General features: G+C 37.6%; 1 protein-coding gene across 2 annotated transcripts in view; it reads right to left on the bottom strand.

The window, feature by feature from the left end:
- Window positions 1–8,139, bottom strand: part of plekhf2 (pleckstrin homology domain containing, family F (with FYVE domain) member 2) — a 33,497-nt gene extending 25,358 nt beyond the window's left edge. Inside the window, exons 1-2 of one of the 2 annotated variants that reach the window (XM_046045051.1) lie at window positions 7,959–8,139; window positions 3,667–3,772 (exon numbers count right to left, since the gene is read on the bottom strand). The gene's annotated coding sequence lies outside the window, so the exon portion shown is untranslated. The remainder of the gene's footprint in view (window positions 1–3,666; window positions 3,773–7,958) is intronic. The other variant, XM_046045050.1, reaches the window with a different exon arrangement.
- Between the last annotated feature and the right edge of the window lie 5,813 nt (window positions 8,140–13,952).

Below are 13,952 nucleotides of genomic sequence, written 5' to 3'. Positions count from 1 at the left end.
TTGATGTAAAAATTTGGTAATGATTTCGCAAAGTGGGCATGGCTTATTACAAGAAATGTACATTTCTAGACATGTCTCATTCCAAACTTTAAAAAAAACAAGAAAGAAAGAAGAAAATCACCCGTACATCCTAGAACTTTTTTCAGCACATCCACTGATATGTGACAAATGTTTGCCTCACTGCAACCTGTGGTCAATTCAGAAGTCAGTAATTCTATATTTTTCAGAATATGCTAATTCAATTAACATCTATATCTCCACAAGTCTTTCTTGAAACGCTACCAAACTCGACAGAGTCGTTCTCCAGATGGCTGATATCAAGTGTTTCAACGTGTCTTTAGAGCGTGGCTACCGGTACATTGATCATTGGTCACCCTAGTCTGCAGTGATATTCAGTATCTTGCTGTAACTTGTACAGTATGAACAACATTTTCTTTTTAACTCAGTTTTGGATCAAATGCCACCAAATTAATTGACAACACACCCAAAACCAGCAGAATGAAGCATGATTTTGTTCAGAATCTTCTCACCAACATCTTGACAGTTATAAGTGTTTTAAGTTTAAACTGAAAACTATCCGGGTCTGGCACGTGTGACGTCACTACCTTAACTTGTGAGAAGGTGTGTGAAAACAGCCTCTCACGAGTAGCTCACTTGCTGACAATAAGGGATGTTCAGATAATAGTGAGTCTAAGGTCTCTATTTTATTTGGATCCTGTGACACTTTCTTCCTATTTTTTTTTCCTCCAGCTAAAATTGTTTGTGCAGCTTAAAACTTTAAATCTTCGAAACACAAAATGTCGCATGTGGGTGGGAACAGGTCACTCAGTAGTCAGGTACATATAATGACACACTCTGATCTCAAGGTGAAATCAAGTTTGCCTTTACCCAATTATCTCAAAGTCCAAATTCTTTCATTACTTTAATCTCTTAAGTCGTCTGTGTCTGTTCTCCTCTGAAAATGTCAAATGTAGCATTTTTTTAAGACTTGCATGGATCCCAATTATTGCCACTTGCGGCTATATCTATACACCGGCTTTGATCTTTGCCTCAGAGAGGTAAGAGAAGAAGTCTTAAAGATACTTAAGGCTGAAGACTCCTTCTCTAGAGCTATGGAAATTATTTCATTGCCCCTGATGTCCCAAAGGCAAAGATAAAAAGGAAACTTGGTAAAATATCCCCATCAGGATGTCCCCTATGACCTCCCAGCCATATTCATCATCCTTCAAGGTGTCCAGCATGGTCACCGCCGTTATAATCCTCTCTGAGGTGCACTGAGTGAGCTAGGGGAAGAGACAGTTACTTAGTTCTATTATGGAGCAGCATGGCTTTGTGGCAAATTTTGTGGGGAATAACAGCTATTTTCTATACTTTTGAAGCATAAGCAAACAGGAAATAACATGAGTTAGTCAATGCACATTGTAGCTATTTATTTTGGCATTAAAAGCGTTTACATGCAGGAGACACGCTCTCCCACACAGTCACAGACTCCCCAAAGTGATTCACCACCACTGAGTTAACTTCAGTTCCAGACTAAGATAACAGCCGGTCGAACATTTGGAGGCAGATCAGAAATAAACTACAACCCTCTGCAAAATATACTACAGAACAATTGCTACTAATGCACAAATCTAAAACAGCCTACAGTGCAGAATGAAAAATGCATAAAACTACAAAAAATAATATTGAACAAGTACCACAAGATGACAGCAACTACATTTGAAGTTTATGGGATTAAAGCTAAGTATTGTGTGTTTTATAGTTGAAATGATGATGTGGTGAGTCTATGAATAATTGAATGTCAGATAATAAATAATGCTTTTTTTCCAGTGGTCACTCCAAAGCCAATGAAACAGGCTACTAAATCAATATATGGGTGCAATTACCATATAGATATTGTGGATATTTGATCACTTTTCTGGAAAATATTAAATGTATTTTTGTTTAAACTGCATTGTTTTACCAGCACAAAGTGTCAAAACAGGAGCACAACAGAATACAAGGAGGCTTCATCCTTTGATAACGAGAAAAAGTCATATTGCAATTATCGTGGACAATATTGCAATTTGCCATACAATGGAACAAATGGTTTCATGAGTCTACTTGCTTGATTATCAACACACACACACACACACACACACAAACTACTGACATTTTGAAATGTGTATTTCTCAACAAAAAGTTATTAGCATAAGAAGAAACAAAGTTGTCTTCGGCGACCAGTCCAAAATGACTGATTTTTTGACATTTTAAACAAAAACTCTGCTGCGATTGGTGCATTGTGGCTTGCGGCGTGTCGGAGTTGCAGGTTTTTGAACCAGGGACGGATACTCGATGCACCCACACCAACCACGCCACAACTAATGTAAACAAGATTGCTTAACAATAACTTAGTAAAACAGATCTACATCTATCCTCTGCACAGACTCTATCCACAACCTGCAGGAGGAACTACTCAAAATGAATACATTAGTATAATAATATTAAATAAAAAGTATATTGTTTATTTAATAGTATACTGTTAGTACAATGTCAATATATTATATAATGTAACAATATGCATTATAATTTTATGTAATAGTAAATTAGAGTGGTTTTCTAAGTGGAAGGCGGGCCTCCCCAGGGAGCCCAAACGATTTCAATGGAGGCTCAGTGAATGGGAGTGAAACAATATTAGCCCTACATTAGTTTTAAAATAGGACATCACATAGATAAGCTTACATGTGTGACAACATTACAAACTGCTTTACAAGACTCAAATACAAGACATAAAATAATTTATTAAAAATAATTTCAACTAGATAAAACATAAAGGCAGGTAAAACAAAAAACATTTGACAAATAAAAGGAATTTCCTAAATTATACTTATAATACTAACTCGTGTAAAATCAGGGAAGGATGTTCGATAGAAGTATGTCTGAACAAGGGATTTAAAAGAGCTGATTCAGCAGACCTGATTTCCTCGGGGAGATTGCTCCCCAGGCTGCTTTTCCCCCTCTCAACAGACTTTAGGCTATCTTGGCTCAATTACTGAGTGTCAGTGGGATAAAATAACATAATTATGATCCCATTGGCATCCAGGAACTCAAAACTAAGCTAGTAAACTAAGACGGGGTGAGGGTGCGCCTTTTCCCAAGCATCGTTAGAGGGGAGGCCCACAGTCTCAGACATTAACATTATATATGTTATATTATTTTGAATATTGACACAGTATATATATCGTAGCCTTAAAATATTGAGATATTATTTATAAGCCGTATCGCCCGGCCCTAAAAGCGACATATATCCATATCAGTAGTACCTATTTCGATAAAACACCAATCTGCATGCCAGCTCTAGTGCGTCACATCAAGCTCTCCTCATTCACAGGTGATCTGTTTGTTTACCTGTGAACTACTTGACGTGTCTCAGAGGAAGTAACCTGCTATTCTCATGCTTCTAATCTGCATCCATTTATAAACAGAGACGTATAGGATTAGCTGGGTGTTGGATGACACAAGAAGGCCGACCAGACAATCCTGTGCTTGCAGAGTGAAAGGGCGGGAGGTGTGGGGGGGAGGGAGGTGATCACCTGTCAGGTAGCTCATTTCCCTCAACCTTGCCCTCCTTTGCTCCGGCAGAACTAGTTTAACCGCTTTAAAGACGCAAAAAGGTGGACGACTTACTTGCCAGTAGGAAACTCACTCCGACAGATTAAGGTGATGAATCCCTCTTTGACTTTACAAGCTGCTCTGGTCAGGGACTGGAAATGGAAAGTGACAGTTTCCTTTCCTGGAAATCAAGAACCGGAGGTTCCCTGTTAGCGCTATATTTCCTAAGCTGCTGGTAAACCTTCCGTTCTCTCTGGAACTACAATGTGGAAATACCCAGAAGACCTGCTGCAGTGCACAGGACACTTTAAAAATATTTAATTTTGAGACATCAGTTCGGGTTTAGATCAGTTGGTATCATTCAGAATGATTTCGCTACAAAGCTTCTGTTTTATGTGATTGAATATTTGCTGGCAGCTCAATTAAAAACCTTCTCCTTATTGCGATTTTGTGTCATTGTAAATTGGGTTAGGTATTGTTTCAACTGATTCTACTTATTGATCCAGTTAGTTTTTAATCTCAACTCTGGTTCCAACCCCTACAGAGGTTCCTTGCTCATCTCCCCCTTCATGGCTAAAGTGAAAGGAGTCTCTGTCCTAGAGGGGCATCTCTGGGGACTCGTCTCTAAGAGAAATATCTATTGAATCATTTGTAGCCATCACTGGTTTCCCTTCAGTATAAAAGGTGTTTTGTACCTGAGACGTTGCTACTGTTAGCGTTAGCTGGATCTGGGGCGTCACTGTAGCTGGGAGAGCGCGGCACGTTGAACACGGTGAAGCGTTCCTTCAGATTCACGCCGTGTTGAAGTAAAAGCTTCGTCATGTTGGAGCTGCTTCCTGCCTCGCACCAAACCTCCTTACTGCAGCTGGTGCATTTTGTTGCGTTCTCTGTTTTAGTGAAGCTAAGTCAAACTTTGGAGCGTTTGCTGCGGTCTGCCATGGTGCAGGACTGGAAACAGAAGGACTCTCTTCTTCATGCTGTGTTCACATAACAAATGAGGTGACGTTAGGTCGGCGTAGCAGCTCCTGGCAGATAAGAGACACTTTGATGGAGTGTAAAATGCTCAATGCAGTTCAGTCAGGAGCTGAAATATGTAGAAAATTAGGAACAGAGGAGCAGAACCCAGACGCACAATTCCCCGGATCTTGGCAATTTTGTACTGATTTGATTCTTGAAACACAACCTTAATAGTAAACTGAATATCTTTGTGTTTTGTATTGTTTGTTAAATTAAAAAATAGCTATGTAAAGATGTCACCTTGGGTTTTGGGAAGTGTGACTGGCACTTTGTTTAATTGTACGGCCAGTTATTTGGAAAAAAACAACCACAACAAGTTAGGACTGGACGATATGGCCAAAACTTTTCTCACGATAAAAAGTTTCATCTTTCGATATCGATAATTATCACAATAATTATCAAATCGTAATTTCTTTCGAGTTTAATGGTTGCTTCTGAGTTGAAGTTGAAGAAACCTGATGGTTAATTGTGGTTTAAACTCTTCATTATGGTCAGAACAAACAGTGGATTTTTTTCAACAAATATGCACGAATAAAATTAAGTAAAAGCTTTTTTTTCCCCAGTCCCTTTTCCTCAAAAAAATCTCTTAATAGAAAAATTAAGTTTTTATTAATTTGTGATTTAAATGTATTAAATCAAACATTTATTGAACATTTGTTATATTGCTATTGAGAAATAGTATATTGTGATAATTATTGTTATTGTTTAATTGTCCAGTCCTAGAATGTTCTACCTTGGATTGCTTTACAAATCCAAGGTAGAACATTCAAAACAATTATGATAAAATCTTTAATATGCAAGTAAAATTAAGTAAAAGCTTTTTTCAGTCCTTTTTCCTCAACAAATAAAGATCTTAATAAAATAATAAAGTCCTAATTTGTTTATGATTCAAGTGGATAAAATCAAACATTTATTGAATATTTATTGAACATTTGTTATAGAAAAAAATTACATCGCGATAATTATTGTTTTTGTTTTATTGTCCAGCCCTACAACAAGTAAATAAAGTCATTAATTAATAATGAAAAGTATCCCTAGTTGCAGCCCTTGTGATATTAATACAATTCAGCTGGATTTCAAGAACAATAAGATTTGATGCTTCATATAAAACAGGATGGCATTTAAATCTCATTATCAAGAAGGTCACAGGTCTCCTAACAACCATGAGCCAAGTATTCTGTTGAAAAGTCTCTAAGCCAGAAACTCAAACTGCAACACTAAACACTTAAAACACCAACATTAAACCTTCAAACCAACTTCCCCCATAACCAGGTGTAGTATGTCACTGCAGAGCTGCATTACCCGTTACGTGGGACACCATCTCATTACAAAGCCCAAACACTTGCTGACAAATCTGATGACGGAAATACATTTTATACCAAGATCTTATCTCAACACCCCCCCATTTCCTTTAACCTTCTCTTCCTGCAGAGGTGCTCAGTCTAAAACCACGACTACGCCATGACATTATATTGAACATTATATAACAAATCCAACCCCGGGTTTAATCCATTATGTTTCCATATCCTATTCCAGAACTGTCGCCACCACGAGCCATCAAAAGGCTCTGTAGAAGCAAACACTGTATTTATGACTGAGCTTCAGCTGAAGGACACACACGAGCAGGTTTTTTTTCTTGATCCATAATTTGTAATTAATCAAACTGGGCGCCCGTCACCGGAAAGTAGATCATTCAGCTTCAGTTTCGGCTCGTGAAAATCGCTCTTCACACTTTCTCCTCTACTCACATCTCAGAGACGCATCACTGCTCGGGGGCTGCAATGTTTTGTTAAGCAAGTAATTTAAATTAAATACACATCAGGCTCAGTACGTGAGTTTTCTCACTGTTAATTGATCTGTCATAACTTTTTTGATAACTCAAATAGGACCCCAGGAAGAGTAGTCAGAATAAGCTTTATTGCCAAGCAGGTTTACACAATACAAGGAATTTAATTTGGTTACTTGGTGCTAAACATAAATATAGTATTCACCTATGTACTTTGTATGTACTATCCTGAACCAGATGCAGGTCTCCTCCCAACAGTGTGTGTTTTTCTTACCTACTTAAAGTGAAAACAATCAATATTCAATTTACAATGAAAATCCCACTTCTAAGTAAATGTGACTACGGAAACATCTGGTTTCCTGCTTCTCAAAATTTACTGGTTTCTGTTGTTTTATATTAAATATTTGTGTTTTGATATTTACAGACACCACCTTGGACTCCTTAACACTGTGATAGGCATTTTTTGCTGATTGATAGACTGAGCGATTAATCAGTTTAATGCCATTAGATTAATCTACAATGACAACAATCAGTTGCAGACCTGAAAGGAAACAAAATGTAAGACTGACTACCTATTTTGAAACTCACAGCACAACTAGTGGTTTGACAACACGCCTACAAACTGTGCAAAGGGTTAGGAATTCCTTTCTTAAACTAAGAAGCAAGTAAGTGGATGTAAATGGATAATAGGCTTAAAACCAACATGGTACACTACATGTGAATGAGCCATGACCTTGACATAGGAGGCACAAATACAAGTCTACTGAAAATCTTTAAACTAGTGTATCTAACTCCTTTGCAAACTTGACTTAAGGAAAGAAAAGTCAAGGCAAACTTCCCCTTTTTTTGTGGTAGAAAAAGTTTCACCAGCAGACAGGATCACATTCACTTCCACAAGTGCTGTTATAACAAGAGTCAGATCCTCTAGTAAATGTCAGGATCACTGCACAGTGAGGTACAAGTGCGTGGAGTACACCCAGGCACGTCCTAAACTGTTTTACAACTTTAAAAAGTACTTATAATTAATTAATCAAGCTAACTTTATATAAGCTGTGGAACACTTGATCGGTGGTGCGTTCTCGGTCCGCCCTGATGTGCCTTATAAATAAATAACCCACACAGACTTTATCCCACAAGCTTAAAAGACCAAACACACAGGAGAGCCACGAAAAGTCACCTGGAATTTATGTCTCCTTTAATAATCCCACTCCTTGCCCGCAAAACAATTAAAAGTTCCCACATTTACTTTTTTAAGTCATCGCACCAAGTTTGGCAAAGTGGTGGCAGCGTTAGCCAGCTAGCACAGAAGTTAGCTTCCAAAACTCATGTGTTTCTACATGAGCTGAAGCTAATTTAACTCTGCGTGCTAATGTTTGACACTAATACACACACAGTTGTCTGTCTTATCTCCCAGTTTAAGATCTTATGAAAGACGAAGAGATGTTTTTATGGGCTGGGTGTGAGTTAACCAGCTAGCGTTACCGTTAGCATGAATGGGGGAGAAAGTAGCACCAAGTGTGACAGAACATCAACTTTTAAATCAGAAAGAAACTAACGTACTTACCTCGACAGCTCCTCTCGTTGTCCGATAACTTTTACACCGACTTGAAGTTCAGTTGTATTCCAGATAACGTAAGTAAAGCAGTGCCCCCTCCTCCTCAGAGACCGCTGAGTCCGCAGACAGCGACAGCTGGAAACTCTGCCCCTGAAAATAACACAACAACATGGCAGCGGAGCGCCGCGCTGCGCTGCGTTCAGGGCGCGCTGCGTTCATGGCCCATTGGACGGTGGGGAAATACAAACAACGTACTAACAAAACCATACCTTTATTGACAACAACAAAAAACCCAAACTTATTTATCATTTATAAACCATGAAACAACAAAACATTCAGCCCATTTAGATAAAATAGGCAACTAGAGAAGAAAATATATAAATTAAAGGAATTTATAGTATTACAATTCTGTTAAAATTCTTATTATTTAGAAGGTTAGAAGGTTGTTTATTTGTCATTTTACAACACAAGGTTGTATAAGGAAATAAAATTGTGTAGACCCTTCATGATACACACAAAGAACTTTAACAGATACTTAAATTTGTGTTAAAATATGGTAACATTTGAAATAAAATGAAATAAAACAAAAGCCTATATACAGTTATTTAAATACAAATGCTATATAGTTATTATTATATTAAAGTTATTATTTCACAATATTATCATTCTATCCAGTAATAATGATTAAGCTCTCCTAAAATTATGACTTATTTTGAAGAAAATATACACAAACATTTTGACTTGTATGTCACAGTCAATTTAATAAGTCATACTAATGGCAAGGCAATTATATTTGCCTTGTATAGGACATTTCATTACAAGTAAACTCAATGTGCTTTACATAAAAAAATGTGCATGTACAACATAATATAATAAACAGAATCCCCCAAAAAACACCCATACAAAGACGGTAAGGCACCCTCTTCCACCACCACAGATACAATAAGTAATCACGAACTGCAATCAGTTTGTTTCTGACAACACGAGCAAAAGAGAAAAATGCAAATCACCAGATCTGGATCGATATTCAGTTACTAAATCAAACTTAAACTTGAATTAAAATCGTATAAAAAGAATTAATGATTTCCTACACCTTCCTTTTAAATTGTATAATTTTGACTTGACGTTACTGAGATTATGGTTTTGACTTACTAAATCACAAGTCCAATAAATAAGGATATAGTGAATCTGAATGTTAAATTATTCTGTCATAGTCATTACATTTACATGAATTATTTTCTTTTCATCATCCCTAATGTTTAATCAGTCCATGTTCCTGGTGGAATTGTGCATTTATAAACATAACTGCATTGATAGGTTTCTGTCAACTTGTTTCTTCATTGGTCTTGTTTTGGGCTTTTATCTATACTGGTATATCCTGATTTGATATTGATCCTTTGATCATGTAACATGTCACATTTTCTAACATGATCTTTTTATATTTCTTTTACTTTTTTAAACAATTTTAACTGAATGACATCTTAGCTTTTCTGTGATTCTGCTTTAAAATACTTTTCACCTCAGCTGTTTGGTAATAAATGATGCTTTCTATCTATCATAATCGCTTTTCAGAGAGTAAATACCACCTTAAAAATGTTTAATGAGCTGTCAAGAATGAAACTCTGGAGGTGTGGTTTTAATTATCTTTTTAATACATAACACACCGTCTAACCTGAAAATGTATTACTCACAGGCGTGCATGTGTGCAGAGGCCTTAACATCTTCAGTCCTTCTTGAGGCACTGATACAAGTTTCAACAAGTCACATGACCCAACAACTTCTCTCTCTGTTTGTTTCTTCTCACAGTGTATTCAGTTCCTCCCACGTACAGTGAAGGCAGCACGAGCTGGGCCTGAGGCTGAGCCTGTTGGGAGGAGACCTGCTTCTGGTTCAGGGTAGTAAACAGGACAGGACATGCTGTGGCTCACCAGGCAAATCTACAGTATGTCACCCAATCATATGAAAACAAATTGATTTTAAATTTCTCTTTAGTTTCTTTGCATCATGTTTTATTCACTGAAATACTTTTTTATTTTCTCTTCTAAAACCTCTCAGGGTACCAGAGACAGTGAAGAAGGCTGTTGCTTTGTTGACAACACAATCCCAACTCAGCTTTTTGTAAAGCTCTCAACCACATTACACAGATTACAGTTTCCTGAGTTGTTGTGGAGTCTTGTGTGTTGGCTGAAAAATAAAAACATGCGCAAAAGTGTGGAAAGCTGGACCTTGAGTTGGGTCTGTTTTGTCAAATTTCCAAAGTAAAGAATTAACTTTCATGCTTAACTTTTAAACAGATGAGAAGTCCTGTGGACCTAAAAGATCATAACAGCTGCTGAGCTTGTATGCCAGAAGACTCACAGATGAAGACCGTGTGGTACATACAGTCAAAAGTTCCAGAAAGCTAAAGAATTTGGTTTTGAAATTAACTTTGTACAAACACAAAAGTGTGTAAGAACAATCACTGACAACTCACTGCAACTTTAAATTGAAGTTTTCCTGCACAGGACAGTTTCAGACATTTGCGTAAGTGCAACATGATACAGGGAAAAACAATCAGCAGGCACACAAACACCACATGTCTTCCCTTTAGTGCAGTTTTCTTCAGTTTCTTGCTAAAAGGCTTATGACATTATCAATATTTCAGATGCTAAAAAGTACATTCCATATCAAAGTTTAGCCTACAGTTTTTCTTGGCCAGCGGCATATTTGCAAATTCTGGGGCCCTGAAAAAACATTAAACACTGTTAACAGAGAAAACATGGAAGGAGGACGTTTGCGGCAGTCAGAAAGATTTTATATAATTGCTTATTTTTAAAAAATACCCTCGAGGCAAATTCTGAGATATGTCAAAATATTCTGCTCGGAATAATAATTATCGTCTGATTTGGGTTTTCGACCAAAAAATTATATAATAAACTACTTAAAATAAAACTGCTCCTTCAGTCTTATTGAAAAATCCAGAATCTCTGAATATATCTCATTTAGTTGGTGCTGGACACAAGATGTCTCCCACTGCAGGCTTTAAGTTTCCACAACTGGCTTTAATGTGACGTCGAAAAGTAATCTTGTGTGTACTCATCCCTGAGGTTTAGTAAGGTAAGCACAGAGAAACTTTCTTTCAGCAGATCAACGTGAAAACAGATTTCTAGTGTCAAACTTAATCATTCTCCACGGTGAAGCTTGAACATCCGAGAGAAGAAACATTTTTATTTTCGAGTGGAAGGGGCCAAAAAGTTGAGTTTGGTTTGTGGATTTTGAGGAGGCAAAAGGTAAAACAAAGAAAAAAGAAAATGGATGAAAATGGGACCAAAGACGGTAAATATGGGAGGCAGATGAGGGCTTCGGTGGTGCACATAACATTTCTTTGGAAGCAAGATGAGAGATCGAAGAGGGCTTATAGAAATTGGGGTTGTTGGGTGTGCTACAAAGAATCCAACACATTCCTATCCCAGCTCGTCACATATGGATGCTTGGTCGAGACCTCTTGCTGCAGCTTTTTAATGCCCTGGGTACCTTTTAGTGTGGTATTTGCATGTTTAGGCAATGTCTGGCTAGAATTTCAAAATAAAACTAGTGGTTGACGTTGTGAAACGTCGCAATTTAGTTAGTTTTAGGCACCAAAATTACTTGGTGAAGTTTAGGAAAAGGTCATGGTTTGTGGTAAAATCAGTACGTTACTTAACATAAGTTACAAAACATTACTAAAAAGAATCAATGTTGACTTTCTGTTTCACACACGAAACAAACAACCCATCAATTCATACAGCCTGTTTTCTGTTATTACTACAAGGCCTAATTTTAGTGTTCATAAATGACACTAAAGGGGCTTCACAGTGCGTTATAAACTGATGCCAACCGCCAACAGGTCCAAACGTCCATATGTGACGACTTGGGTTAGCAGAATAAGAGACGGAGAGAGTTCAGTATAAATCAAGGAATCTAACACAGTAAAGGTTGTTTGTATTAAATGGACAATAAGACGGGCTGATGCAGAGCCAGGTGAAACCCTGCACAGGTGTTGTGATTCGGTCTCTCCACTTGTCTCTCTCCCTTGTGTTTCTGTTTCTTTCTCCTACCTGTGTGTTTGAGTTTTGCCTCTTGTGTGTTTGTGTAGTCTGTCATGAAGAGGTCATGTGGCCCAGGTCTGTTTGGTGACCTGAGGTTGCTCAAAGTCCGCCTGGATCAATTCCTTATATACTGTAAAAATCTATTTATAATTCTATAATCACAATTGTCCATCCTTTAATTTCACTATGTTGTGCTATTTTAGACAAATGATATATATTGCTCTTCCTGAAGTTTCATCCATTTTTTCCCCTTAAAGGTTCAGTGTGTAAGATTTAGTGGCATCTAGTGGCGAGGGTTGTGAATTGCAACCACCTGTCCAGTCTACCTCTGCCCCCTAACCTTTCAAAGAGAGTAGGACAGCTGCTGTGGCTGACGCAGCACAAAAGGTGTCTCTTCTGAGACAGCAGAGAGGCCAGTCAAGAAATTAGATTTCTTTAGGTATATTTATTAAGAAGTTATATTTACTTAATTATTCAGTAAAACCATATGTTATTGTGACTTGGCCACTGACAGATAACATGGAAAATGTAAACCAAGAGTGTGAAACACTGTTACTGTTTCTGCACCACAGTCCATTATGAACGACACATTAGATAAAGTTTATACAAACATTGAAAAGGGAAACACATTTTTTCTCTCTGTGGTTATGGATTCTCGCCAACACTGCCCACCAACAATAATATCTGGCCCGCTGCCAGATTACGGTGCTTTGATAGCAGCAAAAAATATAAATCAATAAATACTTTGATAGGGGTGCTGAAATAGATCTCAATCATGCCAGCAACAGTTTCTCACATAATCACTTCCTCTTTAGTGGTTTTGCCTACAAAATAAAAGCGCGAGAAGCTTGTTTACTGTAATGCAGTATTGGAGTTGAAGTGAGCTTTTACTTTGAAAAATTTTGAACGACATTAAAAGAGTCTGTAGCCTGCTTGACACACCTCTGAAAGAGCCGTCAGAAAACATGATTCCCCTAAACGTCCTCTGCCTGGAGACACTGGGGAAATGCAAAAGTGTCCGTAGGTTGATGGATGTGGATCAAACACCGAAACAAAAACAGTGCAGCACATGCTGTGATCTGAGAAACATTCGCTGCAGAATCTGTTTGTTGAAGAGAGAAAAAAAAAATTGTCCCAAGGGGAGATAAAACCCTGAACCCTTGGGTTGTGAGTCCTGCACTTTACTGACAGAGCTAACCAAACATGTTTATGCAGGTCAATATTATGGTTTATATTCTCACCAACCATCTAACGGTTGAAAATATTGCTCCGATGCAAAACTTATTTGCCGACCCCTGCAGTATATTATTATTACTACTTCTTCTTCTAACGTACGTATTCAACACAGTGATGAGAGTCTGCACTGCCTGAATTCTACCAGAAGTAGAACAAGAAGAACGTAGTTATGAAACACGATCTGTAGCGCTGTTTGTCTGTTTTCAGCTACTGTAGGAACATGACGATGCAACGTGGCGACGTCCACGGAAGGGGGTGCCCGCAGTTATGTAGATATAAATAGATCATTCTAAGGTAATAAAAACATAATAGTTTATTATGTAAGGGCTTTATACATCACTGAAAACATAGTTATGGATCTTATATTGCATTTCTGTTGATAGATCCTCAGAAATATTACACACTGAACATTTAAAGGGTATCTTGGGGAGTTTTTCTTCAACCAAATCATAAATCTAAGGATAAAGTGTGTTGTGAAATGCCATTTGAGGCAAATGTGTGACTTTATAAATAAAATATTTTACTTGATTCTGCATCATTGTTTTGACAGAGACAGAGAAAAGGGTGGGGGAAGGGTTCAGAGTGTGACAGCAAAGAAGAGGAGGAGAAGAGGGTTAGCTGGGTGTTTATGGAAATGTTAGGTGATTGACGTGGGGTCCTGCTCCTGTGAAGCAATTCCATATTCAATTTCAATGGTAGC

Source organism: Micropterus dolomieu, linkage group LG03 (assembly GCF_021292245.1).
Source record: "Micropterus dolomieu isolate WLL.071019.BEF.003 ecotype Adirondacks linkage group LG03, ASM2129224v1, whole genome shotgun sequence".
In the NCBI taxonomy this organism is placed as follows: Eukaryota; Metazoa; Chordata; class Actinopteri; order Centrarchiformes; family Centrarchidae; genus Micropterus; species Micropterus dolomieu.
The sequence above is the reverse complement of the archived record's forward strand: the minus strand, read 5'-3'. Positions and strand labels throughout refer to the sequence as shown.